This window comes from Macaca nemestrina, chromosome 4 (genome assembly GCF_043159975.1).
Source record: "Macaca nemestrina isolate mMacNem1 chromosome 4, mMacNem.hap1, whole genome shotgun sequence".
Classification (NCBI taxonomy): Eukaryota; Metazoa; Chordata; class Mammalia; order Primates; family Cercopithecidae; genus Macaca; species Macaca nemestrina.
This window is the reverse complement of record NC_092128.1, coordinates 94851904-94877650: the sequence shown is the minus strand read 5'-3', so window position 1 is coordinate 94877650 and position 25747 is coordinate 94851904. Positions and strand designations below refer to the sequence as shown.

Sequence of the window (25747 nt, the reverse complement as noted above, 5' to 3'; positions counted from 1 at the left end):
GCCTTTCTGTTACTCTGACTCCCTTATTTGGGTAAAACCAAAATAAGGCCCCGATGCCGTGGCTGTGCTCATGGAGCGCATCAGGCACTCTCCCTGTGTGCTGTCTTCCGGCCCTGGAGGTGGCTTCTACACCAAGAACAAGCTGCTTTCATCAGTGGCCTTTTGGGTAATATATTTTTTAAATGTTTACCAAGTAACTGGAAGGTAAAAAATTAGAGAATAATTGAGAAAATATCCGTCCATGTCCATTTGTTCTTGGAAATCATGACCAGTATTAGAGTCACAAAGAGCAAGGTTGGCGTTCCAAGTACCAGTATATAATGAGGGACAGGAAGCACCTGCCTCACTGGCCACATGTTGTTCTGTACATTGTGCTTGCCAAGACCAGGTCTGTCATCAATATCCTGTTAGATACTGTGGCATGGGTCTTGCCCCTAAAAGTTGTAGTCTCACCATTTCATCTCCTTAAAATCACCTTATTGACATATATTTTAATGCCCACTTCACTTATGGCATCATATTGGAGGGTTTTGTTTTTTCTCTAATTGATCCTTATTAATTTTCAAAGTTCTGGCAGGAAATATATAAGAACTGAGACAAATCTATTACCTTGAAAATCATTCATCTATTCACTCATTAATTCATTCCCTATTCATTGAGCCCTTTACTACACTAAGTAGGATTGCTGGGTCCTATAGTATACACACATCAGGTTCTGTGTAAGCTTACATTTACAAAAGCAAAGACAGCAGCTCACTATCTAGGTAGCTGAGATAGAATTACTTTTAACACTGCTAACCGGGAGTGGTGGCTCATGCCTGTAATCCCAGCACTTTGGGAGGCTGAGGTGGGCAGATCACCTGAGGTCAAGAGTTCAAGACCAGCCTGGCCAACACTGTGAAACCCCGTCTCTACCAAAAATACAAAAAATTAGCAGGGCATGGTGGCGGCTGCCTGTAATCCCAGCTACTCAGGAGGCTGAGGCAGGAGAATAGCTTGAACCCAGGAGGTGGAGGTTGCCGTGAGCCGAGTTCACACCATTGCACTGCAGCCTGGGCGAAAAACAACAACAACAACAAAAAAAAAAAAAAAAAAAAAAAAAAAAGAAAAGAGAAAAGAAAAAACTGCCACATAACTTATGATTTAACAATTGCATTTTGCTAGCTAAAGAAATGTCCACACATATGTGGAAAGATGCAGCTACAAATGTTTACTGTAGTATGATTGGGCTAAAAAAAAATTGGAAACAACCCAAATATTCATCAATATAATAATTGCTAAATAAAATGTGGTATATGCACACTGTGGAATTTTATATAGCTGTTAATAGAAAGGATCTACTTCCATAGATAACAATACAGACAAGCCTCTAAGACACAGAGTCTTGGAGAGAAGGACCCTAGAGATACACACCAAACTCAGAGCAGTGGTTAACCCTGGACACGTGGGAGGGGAGGGAACATGAATGAAGAACTGTGGTCAAAAAAGAGTTTAACCTTTTTTTTTTCCCCAGTGTCATTTATTGAAGAGCTATCCTTTCTCCATTGTGTGTTCCTGGCACCCTTGTTGAAGATCAGTTGGCTGTAAATGTGTGGGTTTATTTCTGGTCTCTTTATTCTGTTCCATTGGTCCATATGTCTGTTTTTATGCCAGTACCATACTGTTTTGATTACCGTAGCTTTGCAATATATTTTGCAATCAGGGCATGTGATGCCTCTAGCTTCGTTCTTCTTGCTGAAGATTATTTTGGCTACTTGGGGACTTTTGTGGTTCCACATGAATTTTAGGATTACTTTTTCTATTTCTATGAAAAATCCCATTTGAATTTTGATAGGAATTACATTGAAACTGTAGATTGCTTTGGGTAGTGATATAGTTTGGATATGTGTCCCCTCCAAATTTCAAATTTCATGTTGAAATTGGATCTCTAATGGAGGTAGGGCCCGGTGAGAGGTGTTTGCGTCATGGGGGTGGATCCCTCATGACTAGCCTGGTGCTATCCTTGGGGTAATGAGTGACTTCTCACTCCGTTAGTTCCTGTGAGATCTTGTTAAAAAGACACTGGCACTTCCTTCTCTCTCACTCCCTCTCTTGTCACATCATATGCTGACTCCCCTTCCCTTTCTGCTATGATTGGAAGCTTCTTGAGGTCCTCACCAGGAGCAGATGTTGGTGCCATGCTTCTAGTATAGCCTGCAGAACGATGAGCCAAATAAATCTCTTTTCTTTATAAATTAACCAGCCTCAGGTATTTATTTATAGGAATTCAAGCAGACTAAGGCAGGTAGTTTGACACTTTAAAAATATTAATTCTGGCAATCCATAAATATGGGACATCTTTCAATTTATTTAGTCTTCTTCAATTTCTCTCATCAATGTTTTATAGGTTTCAGTGTACAGATCTTTCACGTCCTTGGTTAAGTTTACTCTAGGTAATTTTTTTTCTTTTTGATGCTACTATAAATGAGATTATTTGCTTAATCTTTTTTGGATAGTTCATTGTTAGTGTATAGAAATGCAACTGGTTACAAAAATTACATTTGTGTTGATTTTGTGTCCTGCAACCTTACAAATACTTTCATTTTTAAAGAGGATAGTATGTATTGCTTATGCATTTTGCATTTAAAACTAGTAAAAGCCACAAATCATTGCAAATATAAGGCAAAGCAGTAGTATAAAGAAGGGAAAGCTCTGCTGTACTTGGGTGCATTAAGGAAGACTTCAGAGAAAAAGAGGTCTATGAATTGGGATTTTGAAAGGCTAGTAGGAGTCTGACAGGCTGAGGTGGAAGAGAGGGGCATTATTACATACTAGGGCAGCAGCAAAGATACAGAGATGTAACCATGCTTAGGGCATTTTCACATAACTGGCCCATTCAGTGGAGAGGAATGGATTGGGGCAGAGGAATATGACCCTGAGGGAAAAATATACATCTGGGAGTAAGACTGCACTGGAAACAGTGATTTTATATATATCTTGCTGAGGAGTTTTTGAGCTTACTCCTGTAAGCAATGGAAAGCCTGCAAATGAGAGGTGACATAACCAGATGTTGAATTTGGAAAGAAAGAGTGATTTTTCTGTCCTGAGGCTGCAGAGGACAGATGTGCTCATTACTCAGCCAATTTATAGCATCACATCAGACTATCACATGCCTATATTGGTGTTCCTTACATTGCCTAGCATATATGGATTATTATTTTTATAAAGGTTTCCAAGCATAAAGGAAAATGTGAAGTATTTTTGCTATTAAAAGTAATGGCAAAAACCACAGTTGCTTTTGCACCAAGCTAATATAATAATAAAACATATGCCTAATATACAGATTTCAGTAATTTTTAATTAAAAGGATACCATACATATGGAAGAGTGCACAAATCTAAAGAGTGAGCTTGATGTGCATTCACAAAGCAAACATACCAAATAAACCACAATAGAAATCACGATGTGAAACATTACCAGCATTACAGGAGGCTCTTTCATGACCCTCCTAGAAATCGCACTCCCAAAAAGTAACCACTATTCCAACTTCCTCTGGAATTGATTTTTGAGTATAATATGAGGTAAGAATTAAGGTTTTTTCACCGATATAGCTATCGAATTGGTCCAGCTCCGGTTATTGAAAAGACTGTCACCACTCCCAAACCCTGCATGTCAGTGTCACCTGTGTTGTCGAGCAGGTGACTCTGTGTGTGTAAGTCAGTTTCCGGACTCTACTTGGTTCCGCTGTCTATTTGTATATCCTTGTGCCAATGCTTTACTGTTGTAATACGTGTAACTTTATAGTAATTCTTGATAGCATTGTGAGTTATTCAACTCTGTTTTTCAAGATTAGTGGTGCTTAGCAAGAGAAACAAGTTTGACCAGTAAATAAATAAATAAATAAAAATTATCAGTGCTATTCTTAACCTATTGCATTTCTGTGTAAATTGTAAAATCAGATTGTGAGCTGCCCCAAAGGCTGCTTGAAGTTTTATTCGGATTGCATTGAATTTATGGATCAATTTGGAGGGCAATTGATGTCTTTATAATTTAAAGTCTTCTAATCCATGAACTTTGTATATGACCACAACTATTTTAGGACTTCTTAAACTTCTCTCAGTAAACATTTGGTAGTTTCCTGTTTAAGAGATCCTTTGTTAGATGTGTTTCTATGTTTTATTTTTTATGCTAATGTAAATACTATTATATTTCCATTTTTATTTTATAATTGTTTGCTGCTAGTATATAGAAATGCAGTTGATTTTTAAATATCTACCTTTAAACCATTTTGGCTAAATATGTGTATTAATCCTAATAGATTATCTGAGCATAATCAGGTTGTGTGCAAATGACAGACATTTATTATTTTCAATTTTTATATCCTTCATTTTTTCATGCCTTATTATACTGCATAATACTGCTAATACAATGTTAAATAGAAGTGATAATAATGGACATCCTTGTTCTGTTCTGATCTCATAGTGAAAAATCTTCATTTCAACATTTAGTATATTGGCTGTAGGATTTCTGTATCATACTAAGGAAGTTTCTATTTCACTTTAGTTTAATGTTTTTATTTTATTAGTGAATGTTGAGTATTATAAAATACTTTTGGGGCATCTATTGAAGTGATCATATGATTTTTCTCTTTCGTTCTACTAATAGTAGAATTGGCTTGTCTAGGTCTCAGTTTCTCCATCTGTAAGATGAGTAGATTGGGTCAGATGATCTGAGTTCTTCCTCTAATATTTCAGGGTGCATGAATTTTCGCTGTCATTAAAACATTCCTTGGTACCACCAGGGTTCTTCTTGTACTGGCCTTCAGAGAAGGCTCCCCAGAGTGTTCTAGAGTGACCTCCAGGAGGTCAGAGACTTGAAGCACTATCAACTTCCCAGCACCTGCAGATATGTTATGAACAAATCTCTACCCAACTTATTGGCCCACTTTGACCCTTTCAATAGAGAAGAGAAATGACCAACTAGAAGGTCCAATCCAAGTCCCCTAGTGTGGGTACTTCCAATCAATCTTATTCCATCTCAACTCAAGGCTGGAGGGATGAGGATTCCTGAAGTGGGAGCTCAACACCTTGTTCTGTGAGGAGAAAAGAAGAAACTCTTTTTTGTTGTTTTTTTGTGTGTGTGTGGTGGTTGTTGTTTTAATTTAAATTTGTATTTTAGGTTCCAGGGTACATGTGCAGGATGTGCAGGTTGGTTCCATAAGTTACTGTGCCATGGTGGTTTGCTGCATCTATCAACTCATTACCTAAGTATTCAGGCCTGCATGCATTAACTGTTTTTCCTAATGCTCTCCCTCCCCACACCCCACCCCTCGACAGGCCCCTGTGTGTGATGTTCCCCTCCCTGTGTCCATGTATTCTCATTGTTCAACTCCCACTTAGAAGTGAGTACATGCGATGTTTGGTTATCTGTTCCTGTGTTAGTCTGCTGAGGATGATGACTTCGAGCTCCATCCATGTCCCGGCAAAGGACATGATCTCATTCCTTTTTATGGCTGCATAGTGTTCCATGGTGTATATGTACCACATTTTCTTTATCCATTCTATCATTGATGGGCATTTGAGTTGATTCCATGGCTTTCCTATTGTGAATAGAGCTGCAGTGAACATACATGTGCATGTATCTTTGTAACAGAATGATTTATATTCCTTTGAGTATATACCCAGTAATAGGATTGCTGGGTTAAATGGTATTTCTGGGTCTAGATCTTTGAGGAATCATCACCCTGTCTTCCACAATGATCAAACTAATTTACATTCTCATCAACAGTGTAAAAGCATTCCTGTCTCTCCACAATCTTGCCAACATCTGTTGTTTCTTGACAAAAAGAAGAAACTCTTAAAGATGAGAACCTTAATGAAGAAAACTTGAGAGAAGGGTAAGTTTAAGGGTCCATGTATTGGAACTAGGTAGAGGTAGCAATTGTACAGCACTGTAAATGCACTAATGACCATTATAACTATTATAAAGTGTGGATTATACACTTTATAATAGTTACAGTTGTGGTGGGGTGATGGGGAAGTCTAGTACAGAGCACTTAAATGCTGTCTGTACAAAATAATGTTAATTCTGATGTTCTCCATTCATGCTCCACTAAACTTTTGAAAAAAAGAGTTTAGACTTGGGCTGATAGAGTAAAATTAAGTCCAAAGTGTGAAAACTTTAAGTAAACAGTTTGGGATCAACGCAAGGAACACTGTTTCACCAGTCTGAAATGTCCAAAGATGAAACAGGCTCTCCTGGGGTCAGTGAGTTGCATGTTAGTGGATTCAAACTCAATGCACTTGGAATTGAAAATTGGCTGGTGGGCTGAGGTGACTCTAAGGCTTTGCTAACTCCAACTCTGACTCATGCTCCTTCTCCTTTGAAAATCATCCAGGCCTTTCACCTTCCTCATAAATAGTTTCTTTAAGGCCAGGTGCAGTGGCTCATGCCTGTAATCCCAGCACTTTGGGAGGCCGAGGCGGGTGGATCACGAGGTCAGGAGATCGAGACCATCCTCGCTAACACAGTGAAAGCCTGTTTCTACTAAAAATACAAAAAATTAGCCCAGCGTGGTGGTGGGAGCCTGTAGCCACAGCTACTTGGGAGGCTGAGGCAGGAGAATGGCGTGAACCTGGGAGGCGGAGCTTGCAGTGAGCTGAGATTGGGCCACTGCACTCCAGCCTGGGTGATAGAGTGAGACTCCATCTCAAATAAAAACAAAAAGTTTCTTTAAATTGGTAAGAGTTCATTGCAGGGTCAGGAAATCTAACTATTCAAAGGGTATTGCCATTAGATGACAGTGAGTCCAACTTCCCAAGGGTTAGAAGGTTTTGGTCATTTCTCTGTTGTAAGAGTATTATAAGTCTAGGTTTGAAAATAGTATCAGAAATAGCAAATGGAACAATTATTTTCAATAAGAATGATGATTGCTATGTATTCCAGTTGTTTTTGCTACAAACAGCCCCAAATTTAGTATAAAATGGCAACCATGGATTCTGTGGGTCAGGAATTCAGGAAAGGCATGACAGATGGTTTGTTCCTGCTCCATGATGTCTGGGGCCTCAGCTGAAGACTTGGTGGTCTGGGGGTGACTCCAAGGCTGGGGGCTGGAATCACCCGGAGGCTTCTTTATGCACATGTCTGGGGCCTGGGCAGGCACTTGGCAGGAGTGCCTACAGATGGGCTCTCCATGTGGCCTGGGCTTCCTCACCCAGTGGGATCTTCAGGGTAATTGGGCTCCAAAAGTCAGTGTCACAGCAGAAAGGGAGGAAGCTACATCTCTTCTTGTGACAGGTCTCAGATGTCACACAGCACCACTCGGGCTGCGTGCTATTGGTTATGTGTGAGTCGCAAGCTCACTCAGATTCAAGGGGGAGGAGACCTGAACCTCTTTCCCTCCAGGAGCATGTGGGATGGGAGAGATTTTCACAACCACCCCTGGAAGCTAGAATTGGCCATACTGTTGACATCTTTCTATAATATCATCAACAAGTCCTTCATATCGCCCAAAGCTCTACCTTCTCTTCTTTCCACCATTCTAAAACCTCGTGCCTTCCTGCCCTCCTTATTACAGACAGAAGGGGTTTGCAAGTTATTTCCCTTTTCTCTTTTTCATCTAGTATCCCTTTAACTAATTTCACCACAAGGCACCTTACTATTTTACCTTCTTTTGTATTACTTCCATTTCTCCTCCTCTCTCTTTCTTTGTTCCATTAACGAGTGAAGGGGAAAAACTCTCAAGTCTTAAATGGAACGATAAAGATCTGCTAGAGACACATGAAGGAAAAGAAAGTTGGATGTTTTGACATTTGCTTAGACAGAATGCGGAACCAGAGCCATGAGTCCTTCAAAGTGATAAGGAGGCCTTTTTTAGAATCCCTCAAGTCCTTCTCTGCCTTTCTAGGTATGCCAGATTTCTCTCAAGAGTAAGGTTTTAAGATACATGAAAAACTTGATTTTATCATATTTAATTTCAGTTGTATTACAGCTTAAATAAGCTTTTGTGGTTTGGCCTGGGAATGTAGTATGTATTCCAAGTTTTTAACTAGCGACTAACAAGTGAGCTTAAAAACCCAAGACCTTGCAAGCTGGGAGTGGCCTGTGTAATGCTTCTGAGGCTCCTAGCCTTAGATAGCAATTTACTACTCCCTCGAGCACCTTGGCCAGCTGGAATCCAGGACAAGGGAGGCAATCCTGAGATCAGACAAGCCAGCTGCACTCTGCTAACTGCTGTGTACAGCCACGGTCTCAGAACTGTCTTCTGCCTCCACAGCCCCTGCGCTTTCTAGTCCACTGACTGCCCTTGTGGCCTGGGGCTGCAGGGGAAACTGAAAAGGTAGATGTTCCATCTTGTCGCCCTGCCCTAATGAAATTTCACTTTTCAAAGCCCGCTCTGGAACAAACTACAAACCCCATCAGAATTCTAAGCATTCATGTTCTGATTAGGGGCTAAAGAGGGTAGACCTCTATTACTAAATCCAAAGGAAACTCTGCACTTCAACCAGGGTTCACCCAGAAGCAGCGAAATGATTGACTTGGGGCAAGGTTAAAGTGTGGAATAAACCCCACGATAGGAACTTGCAAATACTTGCTCGGTTAAACAGAGTGCTTATCGGACCTAACCTGAAGGCAACTCTGACTCTCACTGTCAAGATTACCCATTCATGCAAAAGTGGCTCTTATAAGAAGAAAACAATTGTTCCTGGCATATTACCACAGGAAACTTTCATTTGCCAGTGCAATGAAAGTATGAAATCATCAGATATATTTCTTCAAGAAATACACAGGGTCTTGAACTTTTCCTTGTAGGGGTACAAGGAAAAATAGAATATTAAAATCTTCTTTAACAGAGCTCCCACTTACGGCCACTCTGATCACTAGGTTAGTGCTGGCTCAGCCTCTAGTCCCAGAGAAGCCAAGAATTAGTGCATCGATATTTCTCATCTTCATACTGCACAGTGAAGTCAGTAATTGATCTTATCTGCTTCTTCATTAGTAAATCGCCCCCATCCCCTCATTCTGTGTGACCATTGCACATCCTTGTTCTCCCGGGACCACACATTTCCGTGTGTTGCAGGTACTTCCAAAAACAGTCTCCTATAGAGACCTACTGCTCCAGTAGTTTCTTATCAAAGGCCCATTTGTACAGGGGAATAATTTTCTAGTTGGAAAGCAGTAGACACAACTTGCATTTATTTTTAAAGAAAAAAATTTGTCAGCGCTAACAGGGCTAGAGTCTCCTGCTGGGATGTTAGGCTACTGAATTATTCTCCTCCAAGCGATTTGTAGACTCATTAATTGAGAAATTAGAGAAATAAGGGCACATACGCCTATGTAATTAAACTGCCCATTTTGCCTTTCTTCAGTAAAGCAGTTTCCAAGGATGTTAATTGGCCGGTGAGTTTCCCTGTGCCTGGTAAATCTTGATAAGCTGTACATTAAAAAAGAACTGTTTCCACCTTTAAACTGTCAGGGGGCTTTTTTATTTCTTTAAGCAGATTTAGCACTTTGAAGAGTTAATTACAAATCTAAGAAACATTTCTGTAAGGTGTGCCTCTTGGCATATTGGATGCTAATGGCCCCTTCCTGCCATTAAATGATAAAAATTTTCTGTTAGATAGATATATATTTTTTTTCTCTTTTTTTTTTTTTTTTTTGCTTTGCCTATGGCTGTGGGGAGGGAGCTTTCCTGAGAGCAGCCACCAGATTGCTGCTTTGTTTCTGGCGAGACATTCATTTCCTCGGCGTTGTGCTTTATGAAGAAACTCTATTTGATTCCTGTGTCTGCAGTTCTCCCAGTCTAGTGTCTGCCATTCATCACCCCAGTTATCCTGATGTCACCACAGATACATTATCCTTTTTATGATGATTGTGGGAGAAATGACCATTTGTGTCCTTGGCTTCTCTGTGTCTTTATCGGCCCTGACACATTCCTTTTGATAGCTAATTGTGCCTTTTCTCCTTACTTTTATTTCCAAGAAAGAAAATACACGTATACTTTACTTTAGAAAAAAAAAAAAGAGACATGGCAAACTGGAAGAGAGAAATTGTGTTTTGTGCAGTTTTTAAACAAGCAGCAATGGTAACTGGCAACAGTCCTTTTAATATTTTTTACATTGACAGTTGACAGCAATCATTTACCTGTCCCAGATTTTCTGGGACAGTCTCAATTGCAAATATTTTGGCCTGCTATTATCTCTTCAGTAAAATGCATTTAAAATAAGAAAGATAAAAAAAAAAACTCCTTTGTTGATGAATATATCCTGAAGTTTAAGTTCAAGAAACATAATCACGATGAGCATCTGAGTAAGCACAGATAGAGTTTACTGTTAAAATTAAATGGCGCACACGCAAATCTAACATATTTTAAAGGGGTGTGTGTGTGTGTGTGTGTGTGTGTGTGTGTGTGTGTGTGTGATTTCACTGCCAATAGAGGCAAATAATAAGCAGGTCAATAAATAAGTATAATTAGATGCACTGTCAAATTAAAAAAGAAAAAAGTGCAAGGCTTTGGAACAAACCAGATGTGGGTAGGAGTCCTGGGAGCCTCGGTTGGAATCTTGACTCTATCATCTAGAAACAAATTCCCACCAAACATGTCTAAACCTCAGCCATATTAAATGAAAACAATAATATTCATCTGATAGGGTGGTTGTTAGGGCCAAAAGAGCAAAGGTTTATGAAGTTCTTCGTGCAGTGCCTAGCATATAGAACTGCCCGAAATAAAAAAAGGCACATTCATAATAGGATTTTTAGGAGTAAAATAGCTATGTTATAGTTAAAACAAGACTTTCTGGAGGGGGCAGGAAGGAGGAAGCAGTGAGGAAGGAGAATCTGCAGCGTTCTGGCAGGAAAGTACTTCTTCCTTCACTGCGCCTTGTCTTAAATCAAGTGAACCCAGGCTCCCATCTCTGCCCAGAGCTGCAGCCTATAGCCTAGGAGTGGATGAGCTGGGCACTAGAGTGGCCCCAGGACTTCCCTTGGATGTCCCTTGTCAAAGAAGCCATGTTGTCTGTGTCCCTCTGGGACATAAATCCATCATTAGAGCATCTTTGAGAAACTCCGTGCTCTTCCAGCCCATTTTTCCTGTTGAGCCAGGGCTAGGGCAGGACAGGCTGCCTACCGAGTCTTCTTTCCTCCTCTTCATTCCAGGGCCCCCTGCATGAGTGAGGAGCAACTCACTGCTCACCACCCCAACACAGCTGCTTGAAACTGCCACTTCCAGAGTCATTTGAGTGCACTTGGAAACCTGGCAGCAGTTGTTGGTCAATTGCTCTTTAGAGTAGATTCCAGAAGTGGGTTCTGAGCCAGCTATAAGTGGAAATGGATCTGGTAACCAGTGGCTCTCAAAACCCAGGCGCATTAGTCTCATCAGATGGGTTTGTTAGAAATGCAGCTTCTTGGACCCTCTCCTTGGTGATTCTGAGGCAGCAAATATTTCTATAACATCAAGGAATGAGCTTCTTAATGCATCTATTATGTCTTTAGTGTGTACCCAACCCAGTGCTAAGTGCTTCGCATACATGATCCATTTTTGTTTCTCCTCAGTCCTGTGAGGTAGCTATCATTGACACCAGCTAGGCAGCTCAGGAAATCGAGGTTTGGAGAGGTTAAGTTACCTACTTAAGGTCACTCAGTTGGCCAAACTCTGTAGGCCAGCGATGCTGAAGCCCCATGTCACAGGTCACTCTTGTCCACTGGCTCCCCACCAGCTCCCCAAATCTTCTCCATGTGAACTCCACTGAATTTATTTTGGATCTGAATGGACCGAATGTATGGTTCTAACTTTATGAAACAAAAAACCAAAAACTTAAACATCACTTTCTAATGGTCCTTCTAGGTAATCCAGGGCCCTAAAAGGTCCCATGTTACCTTGTAAAAGAATCATTACTAGGCATAAAAGAAGATCCACTTCTCCAATGTTCTTTCCACTCTCCAGTAAAAGAGTTTATTGAGGATTTCTTTGTACTGTCTTTTGTCTCTGAAATAAAGATGTAACAGGCCATCATTTCTGTAATCCTTTTAGGTGTTTATTTTTCTACATTTCGATGGCAGCAATATTTCTTCAATATGCTTTTTCACCCTGTTTGTCTAAAGTGGATGTGAAACAGTTTGAAGTGATCAGCTTTATTATTATTCTGATGTTTCCATTGTTTTCCATTTAATAAGAAACATGTAACCACAGGCTCACAGGCTACTCTTTGATTTCTACAACTTTTCCAAAAGTATCATCATTTTGCTTTCAGATAGCACTCCAAAAACTAAATATTATTGTATCAACCATTCTACTTAGCATGGTTTTTGGGTATTAGAATTGAGCCCCAAGATTGAAGTCCCTTGTTAATTTCACTAGCAACACATATGTGCATTCGCTTAGTATAACACAACTAGAGGGACTCAGCATGGAGAAGAGATTGCGGTTTTCAGTTACGAAGACCATGGGGAGGGTAAGAATAATTTTGAGGAGCTGTTAGGAGAATCTTTTGGATGTTTTGCTTTCTAAAATGAAGAAGATGTGGAAGCAGCAGACTCCCCCTCCTCTTATCTAGAGGTTGTGCCTGTAATTTAAAAAAATATTAAATTGGGAAGCAGTTGATGAGCTATTTTCTAAAGTCTAGATAAGCAGCAAATATATGCTAATCCTAAAAGAGAGGCCATTTTTGGTGGGGAGCAGACTGGAGCTTTGTTCTAGAAATTATTTCTCAGTTATTAAAGCCAGAATGGCCTTGTTGAACCTCAGTTTCAACAAATTATATCTCATTCTGCCTAAGCAGAGCCACTATATACGATTGTGTTGGGCGCTCAGGGCCTTGGGGTACCTGGCTGAGGCTGAGTGAGGTTGAGTCATCTCACAGCCTGTCCTCTACAGGTTGAACCCACCCAAAGGTGCCATATGCCACCAAGGCGTGCATCTGTGGGCTTGGCCACCCAGGTAGAGCCTGGGTAACCTAAGGTGTACCTTCTCCTCTTTCCTGCTTACCTCACATGGTAAATGTGTCTGTTGTTACTAACAATAAAAAGGAATCAGGAACAGGGATTGTCTCCAGGAATGAGCCAAGGTATGGAGTTTCTTATAGAAAATATTATTCATCTTTAATTTGTGTAGTTGATTTTCAGATCGTCATAAATAAATATTAAATGTTTATAAAAATGCAAATAATTCCTCGTGGTTTAAAAATTGAACTTCAAACCTCTCACAAATTAAATATAAACAATTAATAGAGTGGTATCTTGGGGTAAGGGTAAAGCAGAGTCTTTTGGGTTTTTTTAATAAAAAAATAGAATGTAAAATTTTAAAAAGAGGCAAGAGTAATGACAAGGGAAAATACATAGTGATAATGAAAAACAGTGCTTAGCTTGTAAATGCTACAGAAAAACCCAAAACATTCAAGGCAGAGTGTTACAGAAAGCAAACTCGAAGCTGCACTGTAGAGATGCAGTGATAGATATGAACAGAATCTCTGTCCACTCAAATGGATAACTGCACAGACAGATTTACACATCCACACCTTTGGAGGTTCTGCTACAGTCTCTCAAGCAGTGCAGTTTTTCTGGGGACATCTGGCAATGTCTAGAGACATTTTTGGTTGTCACTACCTGGGGGTGGCTACTGGCATTGAGTGGGGTGGAGTTCAGGGGATGCTGCAAAACATCCTACATTGTTCAATACACCACAACACCCCCACTCATGACAAAGAATATCCAGTCCAAAATGTCAACAGTGCTGAGGTCATCGGGAAACCCTGCTCCTCTAGGATTGCATCCAATCCTGAGCAACAGAAAAGTCCTATTGCTGCAGTGACTTAAATAATTAAGAAGTGTGTCTCAATAAGTAGTATAGTGTATGCTAGGTCAGAGCTTATGATGCAGTCAGCGATGTCGTCAAAGGCCCAGGAGCCCTGGAAGAACTCTTAGAAGATGCACATTTCAACTGGGCACATTACCAAAATCAAACTGAGCTCGCTAGTAGGAAAAGAGAGTCATATGGATATTGTATAGGCCAATGGCAGGGTTAGTCACAGATACACTTTCCCTTTGCTATGATGCCTTTGCCTCTAGCCTGCCTTAACTGCCCAGCAAAGCTCTATCCAGCCACTTTCTACCCAAATTAGGCTCTTCCTTGGAGTCTTCCAGGCTATTCCCAGGCCACACTGATTACCCTGAGCCAGATTTCAGTCTTTGGGGACAAGGAGAACCTCAGGGCCAGAAAGGAGGCCCTAAGGGAGAGAAATAGAGCTTTCACCACAGGAGCAGTAGCCAATAAATTGGACTTGTTTCTTTGCAGGGAGATGGAAAGGTTACAGTAAGATGGCATGGACATCTGTGAACAGAATAAAGAGATGCCAGTGAGGAAAAGTAAATTCAGATTTTTTTTTTAGTTGGGCAAGGTTAATTACTAAAAGTAAAACCTCAAGTAAAATCAATAGCAAATTCAAAAATATAATGTAAGGATTTTATAAAGGGTTTCTGGCAACCATTACATAACAAATGGTGGGAAAGAAAACAAAAAGTAAAGTCAAACAGCTTGCCCATTATTACTAATAGGCAATGATATTAATAAATAGCTTGCTTATTATTATTGCAATACTGCTAACAATAAAAGTGACAAAAATCATAACCATAAGGTGAAGCCTTTGAGTCAGTCTCCAGTCCACTGGAGCCCACTGCAAAGAAGCATGCCGAGATGTCATCTGAGCTTGGGAGGAGGGTACGGTGATATTTTACTGATTAGTAATTGGTAGAATCTTCCAAGGATGTGGAAGGGGAAATGGTGTTGAGTGAGACATATACCTTCCTAGCCAGGACCTTGTCCATAAATCCAGATAAACAGGTTGGCCACGGAGACATTGGTCATGAAAAAGTGGGTCATACAGTGGCCTCCTTATGACAATGTGTGGACTCTCCCTGAAATTACCACAGAAGTTCCCAAGACTTGGCTTTTCCTGACAGTCCAGAGAAAGTTGATGAGATTTTTATCTTAAGGTTTCTTTACATCATCCTTGCACTGATCGTTCATACATTTGTTGGTGGCTTCCAGCAACAGCTGCTTCCAAAGGACCCCATCATCCTAAAAGGGCTCATTATGCCAGCCTAATGAACCAGTCCTCTAAATCAGAAGCCCTTTGATCTGTTTAAAAATGAAACCTTGGCAGTCCCAAATAAAAAACAAAAAAAACAAAAAACCTTCCGCTAAGCAATTCTTAGAAGACTGCTTAGTAGGGGATAGATCAGGATTTATCGAACTCTAAAATGATCTCCCTAATAATTTGGTACTGTTTTATTTCTTTTTCTTTTACACTTCTGTTCTGATTTCCCTTGAAACAATATCTCTCAGAAAACCCTATAAGACTGAAAGATTTATCCTATTTTTAAACACTTGGTCTCTCCCTGAGAACTGCACTCTGTTGGTAAGGAAGGCTGCTTAATTCTATGTTCTAAAGAGCCCCTCAATAACAGTGGAAGCTCTCAGTAAATACTTAGTAATCAATTTCAGTTACATTTGCTCAGAATGATCAAAATGGCATGGCTGTACTATTGCACATGCATTAAGTGAGATTAGAGTGATATGTTTTAAACCTATTTTCAAACCTATTTAGAGTTTCCTTGCCAGTGTGTTTGATATAACAGGGCATGTGTTTTGAAAGAGGCTGAAGGAGAAAAAGGGATCTGGGCATAATGAACATAAGCATATCCTCTGGTTGCTTTCCTGTCTCAGGGGCATGTAGGATGTACTTGAAAGGTCACTGATTAGTCCAGTTCCATATCAGTAAACAGTGTTTTGAAACAGACACAGGAAAATAATAGCCAATGGAGTTTTACCAATATAATAAAGTAAAAAGCAGGGAAACATGGTTTATAGATTATTTTCTCCAGCAGGATGCTTTCAAATATGACAGAATGGCACCTTAATAGCACACTGTGGGCATATTTCACCGGTCTTTGATCAGATTTGATATCTAGATTGGATTTTTATTCCGCATTAAAATGTAGATTGATCTGGTAAAATCTGATACAAAATTGCCTAGAATGAACAGCACAGGAAAGCATGTTAAGCTGAAGACAGTGTAAAGAGTCTTGCTCAATGGGTTTGGGAAATCCAGCCCATAGACTTGCCTATCATTCATGACTGCCTTGGTAGCTCACCTAAATTTGGATGTGTCTATGCACCGCTACCCCTACTTTTTTGCTCTTTTTTCCATCTTGCACCCAACTGACATGAGTCAAAGGCCTTCAGCGTATCCCTTGGCAAATTCAGGTGGTTTTCCACCCAATAGCCACTCTATCTTGCTAACCAAACTGTGATGTTGTTAGGTGTCAGCTGACCATGTGTCTCAGAGACACCTGGATTTCACCCACCATCCCCTCCTCCTCTCACCCAGAGGAAGATTCTTGACAGGTATAAGCCCATCACGGGTAGTTCCAGTCTCCTTCACTTTGGTTGGTTTAAGTATGAGCATGCGGCACAATTCTGGTAAGTGAAATATGAGATGAAGCCTGTGGGGAGTGCCTAAAAATATTCCCCTTGCTTTTAAAAAGTTCACAAAACCCATCCTTGTCTTTTTTGGACATTGATGTCTATATCAATGGGAGCATCCATCTTGGAGCCATGAGAGCTGCCGGCCGATGGAGGAAAGCCAACACACTGAGGTAGCAGAGCAGAAGGAAGAAAAGAAATGGAATCCTTTATTACACCATTGAGATGCTGAGTTCACCCAACCTGCCCACTAAAGGTAACCACTATCCTGATGTAGTAGACACTGTGATGTACCACAGATCCCTTCTTCAGGACAAAGGCATTCATTTCCTCAGCTACCAGAAATATTCATTCTCTGGAAATCACCTTTGGGTGTTGCTTTACTCCAAATAGGTCCTCTCCTTAGGGGAAACCTGTATCCAGTAATTGATTTGTATGGGGTATGAAGGCCTAACCACTTTGCTTCAACAGGGGAATAACTCTAAAGACCATCCCTCCTCTAGAGTTTTTTGTGGAACATCTAAGGCCTTGTGATTGCATTGCAGTTTAACTTTCTCTTCTGTCCAGTATTGCTTCTCTTACGTCTTTACATGCTGTCAATAAATCTTCGGCATGCAGAACTCCATCTGAGTCAGTTTCCAGTCTAAACCAGCATAAAGGAGTTAATTTTTAAAGTAATCACTCCTTTGCTTTTTAAAAATGACTTTGCCACCTAAAATCACATGCATCCTTAAACGCTATACATTATAACATGCCTGGTCGCTTCCCCGAGAGGACTTTACAAAAATAGAGTCATACACCATGCGTATTTTTGGTGTTTGCCTTTTCCACTCAACATTATGTTTGTGAGATCTCATGATTTACTGTATATACTTACATTTTATTTATTTTATTGTGTTATAATACTGTAGAAATTTACCACAAACTATTTTTACCTTATACTATTGATGGGCATTTGGGCTGTTTACAGTTTGGGGGCTATGATAAACAATGTTGCTATGAAGATTCCAGTACATTTCTCCAATACACATTTGCATTCATTTTTGTGGGGTATATATCTAAGAGTGGAATTGCTGGATCAAAGAGTTTGCATAGGTGCCGTTGTAGAATTCTGTCAACATTTTTAAAAAGTGGTTGTGTGTACCAATTTTTTCTCTAATAAAGTGTGAGGGTTGTTGCTCCATATTCCAGCCAATACTTGGTTTTGAGGGCTCCAATTTTAATCTTTATAATGGATATGTAGAGACATCTGTGGTCTAATTTGATTTTCCTTATTGCTAATGGGGTGAGACATTTTCACATCTTTACTGACCATTTGGATATCTTCTTTAGAGAAGTATCTGTTCACATCTCTTGTGTATATTTTCACTAAGCTGCTTATCTTTTTCTTATTGAGCTTTAGTGTTCTTTACATATTCTGGATATAAATCATTTCTTGGTTATAGATGTTACAAAAGTCACAGGTTTCAGTGGCTTCATTTTTCACGCTCTTAATCACGTACTGTATTTTAATGAAAAGAAGTTCTTAATTTCAGTGTAGTCAAAATTATTAATCTATTCCTTATAGTTTGTAGTGCTCTTTGGGTTCTGATTAAGAAATATTTGTCTCTCCAATATCATGAAGCTGTTTTTCTATGTTACTTTATAGTTGTTTTATTGCTTTATCTTTTATACATAAATATGTCTGTAGCATACTTGTAATTGTTTCTTGTGTACAATCTGAAATTATTTTTTTTCCACACAGATATTTAAATATCCCAGGACCATTCCCTGAAAAGGCCATCTGTTTCCACTGATCTCGGCAACACTTTTCTGAGAAATCAAGTGTCCATATACGCACAGGTCTGACTCTGGGTTTTTTATTCTGTCCTAATTAATCTATTTATTTATCCTTTCATTGGCACAAAATTGTGTTAACTATTATAACTCTGTAATATTGATACCTCCAATTTCTTACCATCCATTCATCTTTGGGATTTATGGTTTTATCCCCAGTCCTCCACCAAAACCTCTCCATCAAAAACACTCTGCAAAATCTCCCTGGTCAAGTCTCTGATGACTTCTGTGATGCCAAAACAAATGGCCCATTCTTGGTCCTCATCTTATTCCACCTCTCAAAAGCACTTCACACATTTTCTTCACTAGGATTCAAGGAAATCACACTCTCATGATTTTCTTCCTAAATACCTGGCCATGTCTTCTGAGTCCCCTTTGCTGAATCATTCTCGTCACCCTAATCTCTAAATGTTCAAATCTCCTAGAGCTCAATCATTGAACTTCTCTATTTACACTCCCCCTTAGGTCATCTCTTCCCATCCCATGGCTTCAATTCCAGCTATGAAATTGATATGGAATGATAGCATCCACATTTATATCACTAGCCCCAACCTTTCTTTCAACTTCCTCATTGATATCTCCATTTGGATGCCAAGTAAATGCCTCAAACTTAAAATGTCCAAGACAAAATTACTGCCTTCCATCTTCTTCCTCAATCTAATCCTTCCTAGTGTTCCTCATCTCAGTAAATGGCACCAACAACTAGTTTGTCAATTCAAGCCCCAAACTTTATTGTCATCCTGGACAGCAGATACATTCCGAATTTAATCACCTTTGCCACCTCCATGAGTGTCACTCTGGTTTACATGAATCACTTAAGAATGGCTAGAGTTGGAGAAATCTTAAGCTTAAACCAAGGATCAGAAAACTAGGGTCCCCAGACTAAATCTGGCCTCCATCTAGTTTGGTAAATAAAATTTTATTGAATCACAGCCATTCTCATTCTTTTGTGTGTGGTCTATGGCTGCTTTTGTGCTACAACAGCAAAGTCATCATTGTGATAGAGACTATCGGGCCCATCAAGCCTAAAATATTTGCTACCTAGCCATTTGCAGAAAAATTTTCCTGACCCCCGACTTTAGGGGGTCATTACTAGGCTCATGTAAGGATATCCAGAGGCATGTGGTCAAAGATTGATGCAGGGGCCAAATGATATCATGAAGGAGAAAAGATCTTTCTAGTTTTCTATTCTGTCATTCTTGTCTTATTGCCTTACAGTTACAAACTGACTACTGCACCTCCAGGTATTATGTTCAAATTCCATATAAGAAGAAGGGGATAGGCTAAGGAGAAAAGGGAGGAAAAAAAAATAGTGTCAACCATATCTGTCACCTTTCTTACCAAAAAAGCAAAGCTCTCCCTAAAGCTTTCTCAGCAGATTATCTCTTATATCTCACTGGCAGGAGCCATGTTACATGGCCACCTAGAGCTGCAAGGGGAATCAGGAAACCAAGCATCTGGTTTTTCAGCTTGTCTAGTAGATGAAGGAAAGGGAGAGGAAATGGAGAATTGGTGCTGGGTGAGCCATGGCGCAGTGTGTGCATATGAACCCATTGTTATTTCTCTCCTGGTCTACCTAACTGGTCTCCCTGTTTACATGCCTGTCCTTCGCTTACAGGCCTGCCCTTCACAGTCTATTAATCACACCAAAACCAGGCTGATGGTTCTCAAAAACAAATCACATTTTGTCACTTTTTGCTCAGAATCCTCCAGTTGCTCCTATCACACTTAGAGTAAAATCCAAAACGTTCCAGGATCCGAACTCTGATGGTTCTCCAGTCTTCTTCCTGCCTCTCCCTCCCTGTTTCACTCTTATCCAGCCACACTGGCCTTTAGAGTATTTTTTAAACATACAAACCGTCCTGCCTCAGGGGCCCTGCTTGGGCATATGTTGCACCCACATCGTCACACGACTTTCTCTGTCACTATGTCCTAGTTTCTGATCAAATGCCACCTCCTTGGAGAGGGCTTTCTTGCCATCTAAAACAGCACCCATATCACTTTTCTCTCCTTGCTTGCTTTATTTTTGTTCTTGGCACTAATAAGAACCTAACATTATAATTGATGTTTATTTGCTTAGTTGCATATAGAATATAAGCAATTACTGTATTTATTTCATTACTGTATTCCCAGACCCTAGGAGTAGGCCTTGGCACAGAGTAGGATAAATAATCATTAAATGAATGAGTGGATTCCCATTACTACCAGTTGGTCTGTGTTTAAAGCTCATTTTTCCTGATGTTCACAAGGAAATAATATGATCTGAAAGCCTGGAATCTTATTTTATTCCTTCTTTTCTCTGGGTAATCCTGAGGATGTCCATCAGTCTCTCAGAGTCTCAGTTACATCATCTGAAAACCAGGGTTGGGGACAAAAGTTGCTCTCCAAGTAAGTGCCAGTCATCCTCAATTCATCAAAAGGATCCCTGTCCAAACAGCAAAAGGGTCCCTATCAAACCAGAATGTCGGCAAACAGATCTCGATCTAATCAGAGACAGGGCAAAGAGTCTGTTCCATAAGATCCATCCAAAAGATGCCAGATACCTCCTTCTACCCAAGAGCTTGGCTTTCCTCTGCTCTCTCTTTTGAGACTTGTCTCTTTCACAGAGATTTAATATATGGCACAGAAACAAGGTAATGAATCCTTGCTCTTTCAAAGCACCTTTCATTCACCCATCAGTATAAACAGCCAGAGCATGATCGATTGTAAGCAATGGAATTATCCTCTCCTTTCATGGTTGAGCTTTTGTTGCTGCATTGTGTCTTGGCTATTGTACAGACTATGTTCTATGTCCCATGTCCCATGTGCTATATAACCTGAATTTCTGAATCTTCTTATAAATACAAAGCCATGCTGTGATTCTGGGAAAGGTTGAGGAAGAATAGGCAGCCCACTGAAATATGGCAAGTCAACACTGTGAGACCTTTGGAGGTGATCAGGTAGGGAGAGATCTCTGGGGACTATGTCTGACTGTCACCTGCCCTGAGAGGAGGAAAAGACCAGAACATGGCATGGTCCCCTCCACTTAGGTCAGCGAGAGTGGGCAAAGCCCAAACCCTGCAGGAAGACTGAGGTTCAAACAGCCAGAAAAGGAAGAAAAAACTGACTGATGTGGGGAACTAGGGCCACTTCCTCTAACTTCTTTTGTGTAAACCTCCTGGAAAATGATGCTGCCATGAGTGGCCAGTTAGAACTGACTCAAATCAAATGAGTAAGTGAAAAACTTCCTAAATTTCTGATTCATACTATTGATGGTTAATAGATAGATTATGGGAGGTGGTTTCTCCCTCCCTCCACCAGAAACTGGCCAGAAAACTTGCTTCTCATCAACGTGTGAGCAGTGGTCAAGGTATTTGTCATGGTGTAATGCATCACAGAATGACTTTTATGGCATTACAACAAATGGAGGCAGAGATCAGCAAGGCTCAAGAGATTTGTTGTCACATTAGAGTTGACCTGAAAATCTTCGAAGTCATGTATTTGTGATACAATTCACCCTAGCACTTTTCAAGGCACAAATATTCACAGTATATCCTATTAAAACACACACTCAGAGACCCACTGTTATAACTATATGCTTCATTCATTCATTCATTCATTCAATATGTACTGATCACTATCATCAATACTTTCTACAGTGAGTTCTAACACATCCCAGACTTTAATATCATCTTTGAAAACATTGCTTTTTCCGTAACAAGAAGTGTATTCACTTAACATACAAGTAGATTCCTTATTCTGTTATACAATTCACACATTGTCACACAAGAATAATATATTATCCTGGAGCCGAACCTGACTTTATCTGTATCAAGGGTGATTAGTCAGCCATTTGTCTTGTTATTTCCAAGTCAAAATTAATATTTGTGTGCCAATGGAATTCCTTATCCTTGTGATATTTTTCAATATGTGACTAGCAAATAGATGCTAAACATATCCAGAGCAGGCATCTTATATTCTGCTTTATGCAAAGCACTGAGATTCAATTCACAAAATTTTGAAGTTGAAAGGAACCTTAGAGTCATGACCTTTCATTCTACAGATGATTGACAGCCAGGTAGAGTGGCTGGTTCAAGGTCACCAGCCAATAAGTGGTTAGATTAGGACCCTTTCACCTTTACACCCAATTTTCTGGTGTTTTACACCACATTGCCTTTGGATTTGATGTAGAAGAAACACTTTTTCCAAGTGTGGATGGATAAAAATGTGACATTAAAAATATTACCTTAAACTTTAAGTGGGGGAACTCCATAACCTAATGTATTTGAATTCTCATTAGGAAGAGATTTTATTCAAAACCACCCAGATGGTCTATTACTTTATGGGCATTCTATATTTCTCTGTGTTCTATAAATTATTCCCAAAAGTTAAAATGATCAAAAACTAATTACCAGAGGTTCAAGCTACTTATTCACATAAAATTATCAAGTATTTAAATTTAAAAAATGTAAATTAGAAAGACAATGTTCTTTTTATGTGGTTTGTAGTTTGTAAATATGATAGACATTTCCATACCTGCAAATAATCTAAAGTTATCTGTAAACCTTGCAGCTGAGAAGAAAGAAAATAGCACCTCTTGGAAATGGCTCATGGATGTAGCCTCAAAGTCCACAGATATGCATCTGGGTGCAAGAAAAAGAGCATGAACATAGAGGAAAAGTCTCTACCAGATCCATATTTGAGTTTTAGAAGATTTCTACCTTTTCATTGAATGTGGACATCAATGAATATTAGTAATGTGAAAGCTTTTGAAAGAAGAAGATGCTATGGGAAGCTCTCTTCAAGGGGTGCCTCATCCCTGCAATGGGCAAATGCCAAAAATTTATAATGTACAAGTGGAACCCGTATGAAGTCCACAGATATCTGGGTTGAGCTACAAAGCATGAGACTTTCAAAACCCAGAGCTTCTATTACTGGACAAGTGAGAAAAACCAGCTGCACTTTTGCATTCTAGGGGTAGACGGAGGAAGAGAAGCCCTGAGTGTCTTTCATTACACTCGCACACGGTATCTTCTCCCTTTGACAGCTTGGCAGACAAGTTCACCAATTTGGATGCACCAGATTCGAGTAACTCAAATCAAAAGTCAATCCGCCTTGTTTTGTTAGTCTCTGAAATAAGCTTTTAAAAAGTGTCCTTTCTGTAACTCCTGAACACAAAACTGTTCTCATTCTCCTGTGTAAATTGCTGTCTATGACAACGCCCCGCCTGTGCACAGCTCTTTAGGCTCAGACAAGCTTCTTTTTCACTTGCACTCAAATCCAGAACTTTTAAAACAGGTTTCTCCCACCCTGGTTCGTAAGGCTTTCCTCATTTTACACAACTGTCAAAAGCAACAGAGGCCAGAGTGGTGGGAGGCAGCCACGGTAGGTGTATTGATAAAAGATGCCAGCGTCCTAGTTCCAACTGTGACACCCCTTTTCAATACGTAAACTTCTCACCACGCTGAAATGTTCATTATGCCATTCAGAAGTAGAGGTCTAGTGGGACAATTTGCTGTAAAGCGCCTCCGTGATTATAAAGAGAAAATCAGTCACTTATTCTGCGGGGATTGTTCATAAGACTGACAGACATGCTCAGTGTAGAGCCGGGAGTCTGCACCTGGTCAGGAAACTGCAAGATGGGACAACGGTTTCTCTGTTGCTAATAATTATGCCTTGGGTTTAATCACCAACTTCATGCCTGACAATATGGAAGCCAAAGACGGGGGAAATGATGAAGCAATAGGTATTTAAATCATGGAACATTTTTCATTCAATTAGTATGGTGATGAGGCACGCTGTTTGTTAGGGATTCTAGCTGATGCTGACAGTATTCAATTTAAGGTTAGTTGAAATGACGGCAGCAGAGTTGGAGAAGTGACATACAACAATGAATATGTCAGTTCCCTATAGGCTGGAGATAGACTTTTGATGGCTTGAATCATAGCTCAGAAAGCTAAAATTGAAAAAGAGAAAGTAATTTGCTGCCTGATATTCACAGTACTTTCTCTTCATTTTAGTGAAAGCAAAGAATGGGGTTAGAAAAAGACAGCCTAGAGGAAGGAAACAGATGACTCTAGTCTGTAAATTCCATTTGCATATCATTAATCAATTTAGGCAGCTGGATGGTCTGGGCCTATTACTTAGAATACTATGTTAACCCAGCCCACTTTGTGCTAGTCTAATTGCTCCATTGTACAGATAATGCCACAGGAAGTGATAACGTCGCTGCTCTGGCTTTGAAGCTGTCAACTTGACTTTTTTTTTTTCTTTGACAAATTTCACAGTGATACTCAATCACTTCTCTCCCTGGGAGGTTGCTTCTTGATGTCATACTTTTAAAATCAAAATTGCTCATGATGTGATCTTCTACTTTTTCCTTCTCTCCTTTCCACGATTGGAAAACCCCATCCATTCCGAGAATCACTAATCTTCATTAATTGCATAAATGGCATGTGAAATCTCTGCCACGAGGTCTACTTTGATGCCCACCCTGCCATGAATACTAATGTATAGGCTTTTCCCAATGACTCAGGAAAAACTCAAGAGGCAAAGTCTATTGAGACACCATGTTTATTGCCACAAAGTGGCAATAGAAAAAAAAATAATTAATTGAACAATTGGGAGTTTAGCTATTCAGTTCATTATCTCAAAGTGAAAGAGATGATAAAGATAGGATTAACTCTAGCAGGATGGGGATAAAAGGACCAACTTCAGTCACCTCTTAGCCACAAATATGTGATTCATGCTGTGGAGTTTTCTGGGGCAAAATTTTAAATGCAAGTGTTTCTCTTAGCTAAGGGTACATAGATATCCTCTGCTATTATGTATCTATTGGTGTGTGCTCTGAGAATACTAAAGAGTAATTTTAGTATTAGCCCAGGTACTTGATGACTGTGTATTATACATGCCTCTGTTCTCATTCCTATGCCTGATGGATGGGATGGACAAGGAGCTGGTTTTGAGGACCGAGGTTCTGCCATAACTAGTCATGTGATCTTGGGCAACCATCTGTGGGCTTCAGTTTTCTTGTGGGTAAAATTAAATAAAAACGTGAATCACTAAAGTTCCTTCTTGTTCTTATATTGCATGTTTTTATCCTTTTAAGTCAACGTGTCTTGAACTACTGATGGGCCAGATACTGTGCCATGTGCCTCCCAGGCATTCTCTCGTTTGCTGAATCTTCTCAGCAAATCTTCTCAAATGCTGAATCGTCTTCCAGCAGCCCTCAGAAGCAGGTACAATTATTCATCCCATTCACAGGTGAGAACACCGAGGCCTAGAGAGAGAAAAGCCAAGCTCTGCATCTCATGCCCAGACATATGCCTGCCATGTGCCTCCCTGTAACAGGTCTCAGGTGTTACTTTTTCCTTCCTTCTTTCTTTCTCTGCCTTTTTTCTTTAGTATTAAAATTATTGTTTTTATGGAAATACTATTTGCTAATTGTTTAAAAAAATCAATAAATACACAACAGCA

At 39.8% G+C, this 25747-nt stretch overlaps 1 long non-coding RNA gene across 1 annotated transcript; it reads left to right on the top strand.

Annotated features, from left to right (window-relative positions):
* The first annotated feature begins 13040 nt into the window (after window positions 1–13040).
* On the top strand, window positions 13041–25583 carry LOC105475701 (uncharacterized). Its single transcript, XR_983584.2, has 4 exons — window positions 13041–16712; window positions 18201–18298; window positions 22844–24017; window positions 25380–25583. It is a non-coding gene; the product is annotated as an uncharacterized lncRNA (long non-coding RNA).
* Window positions 25584–25747: the final 164 nt, after the last annotated feature.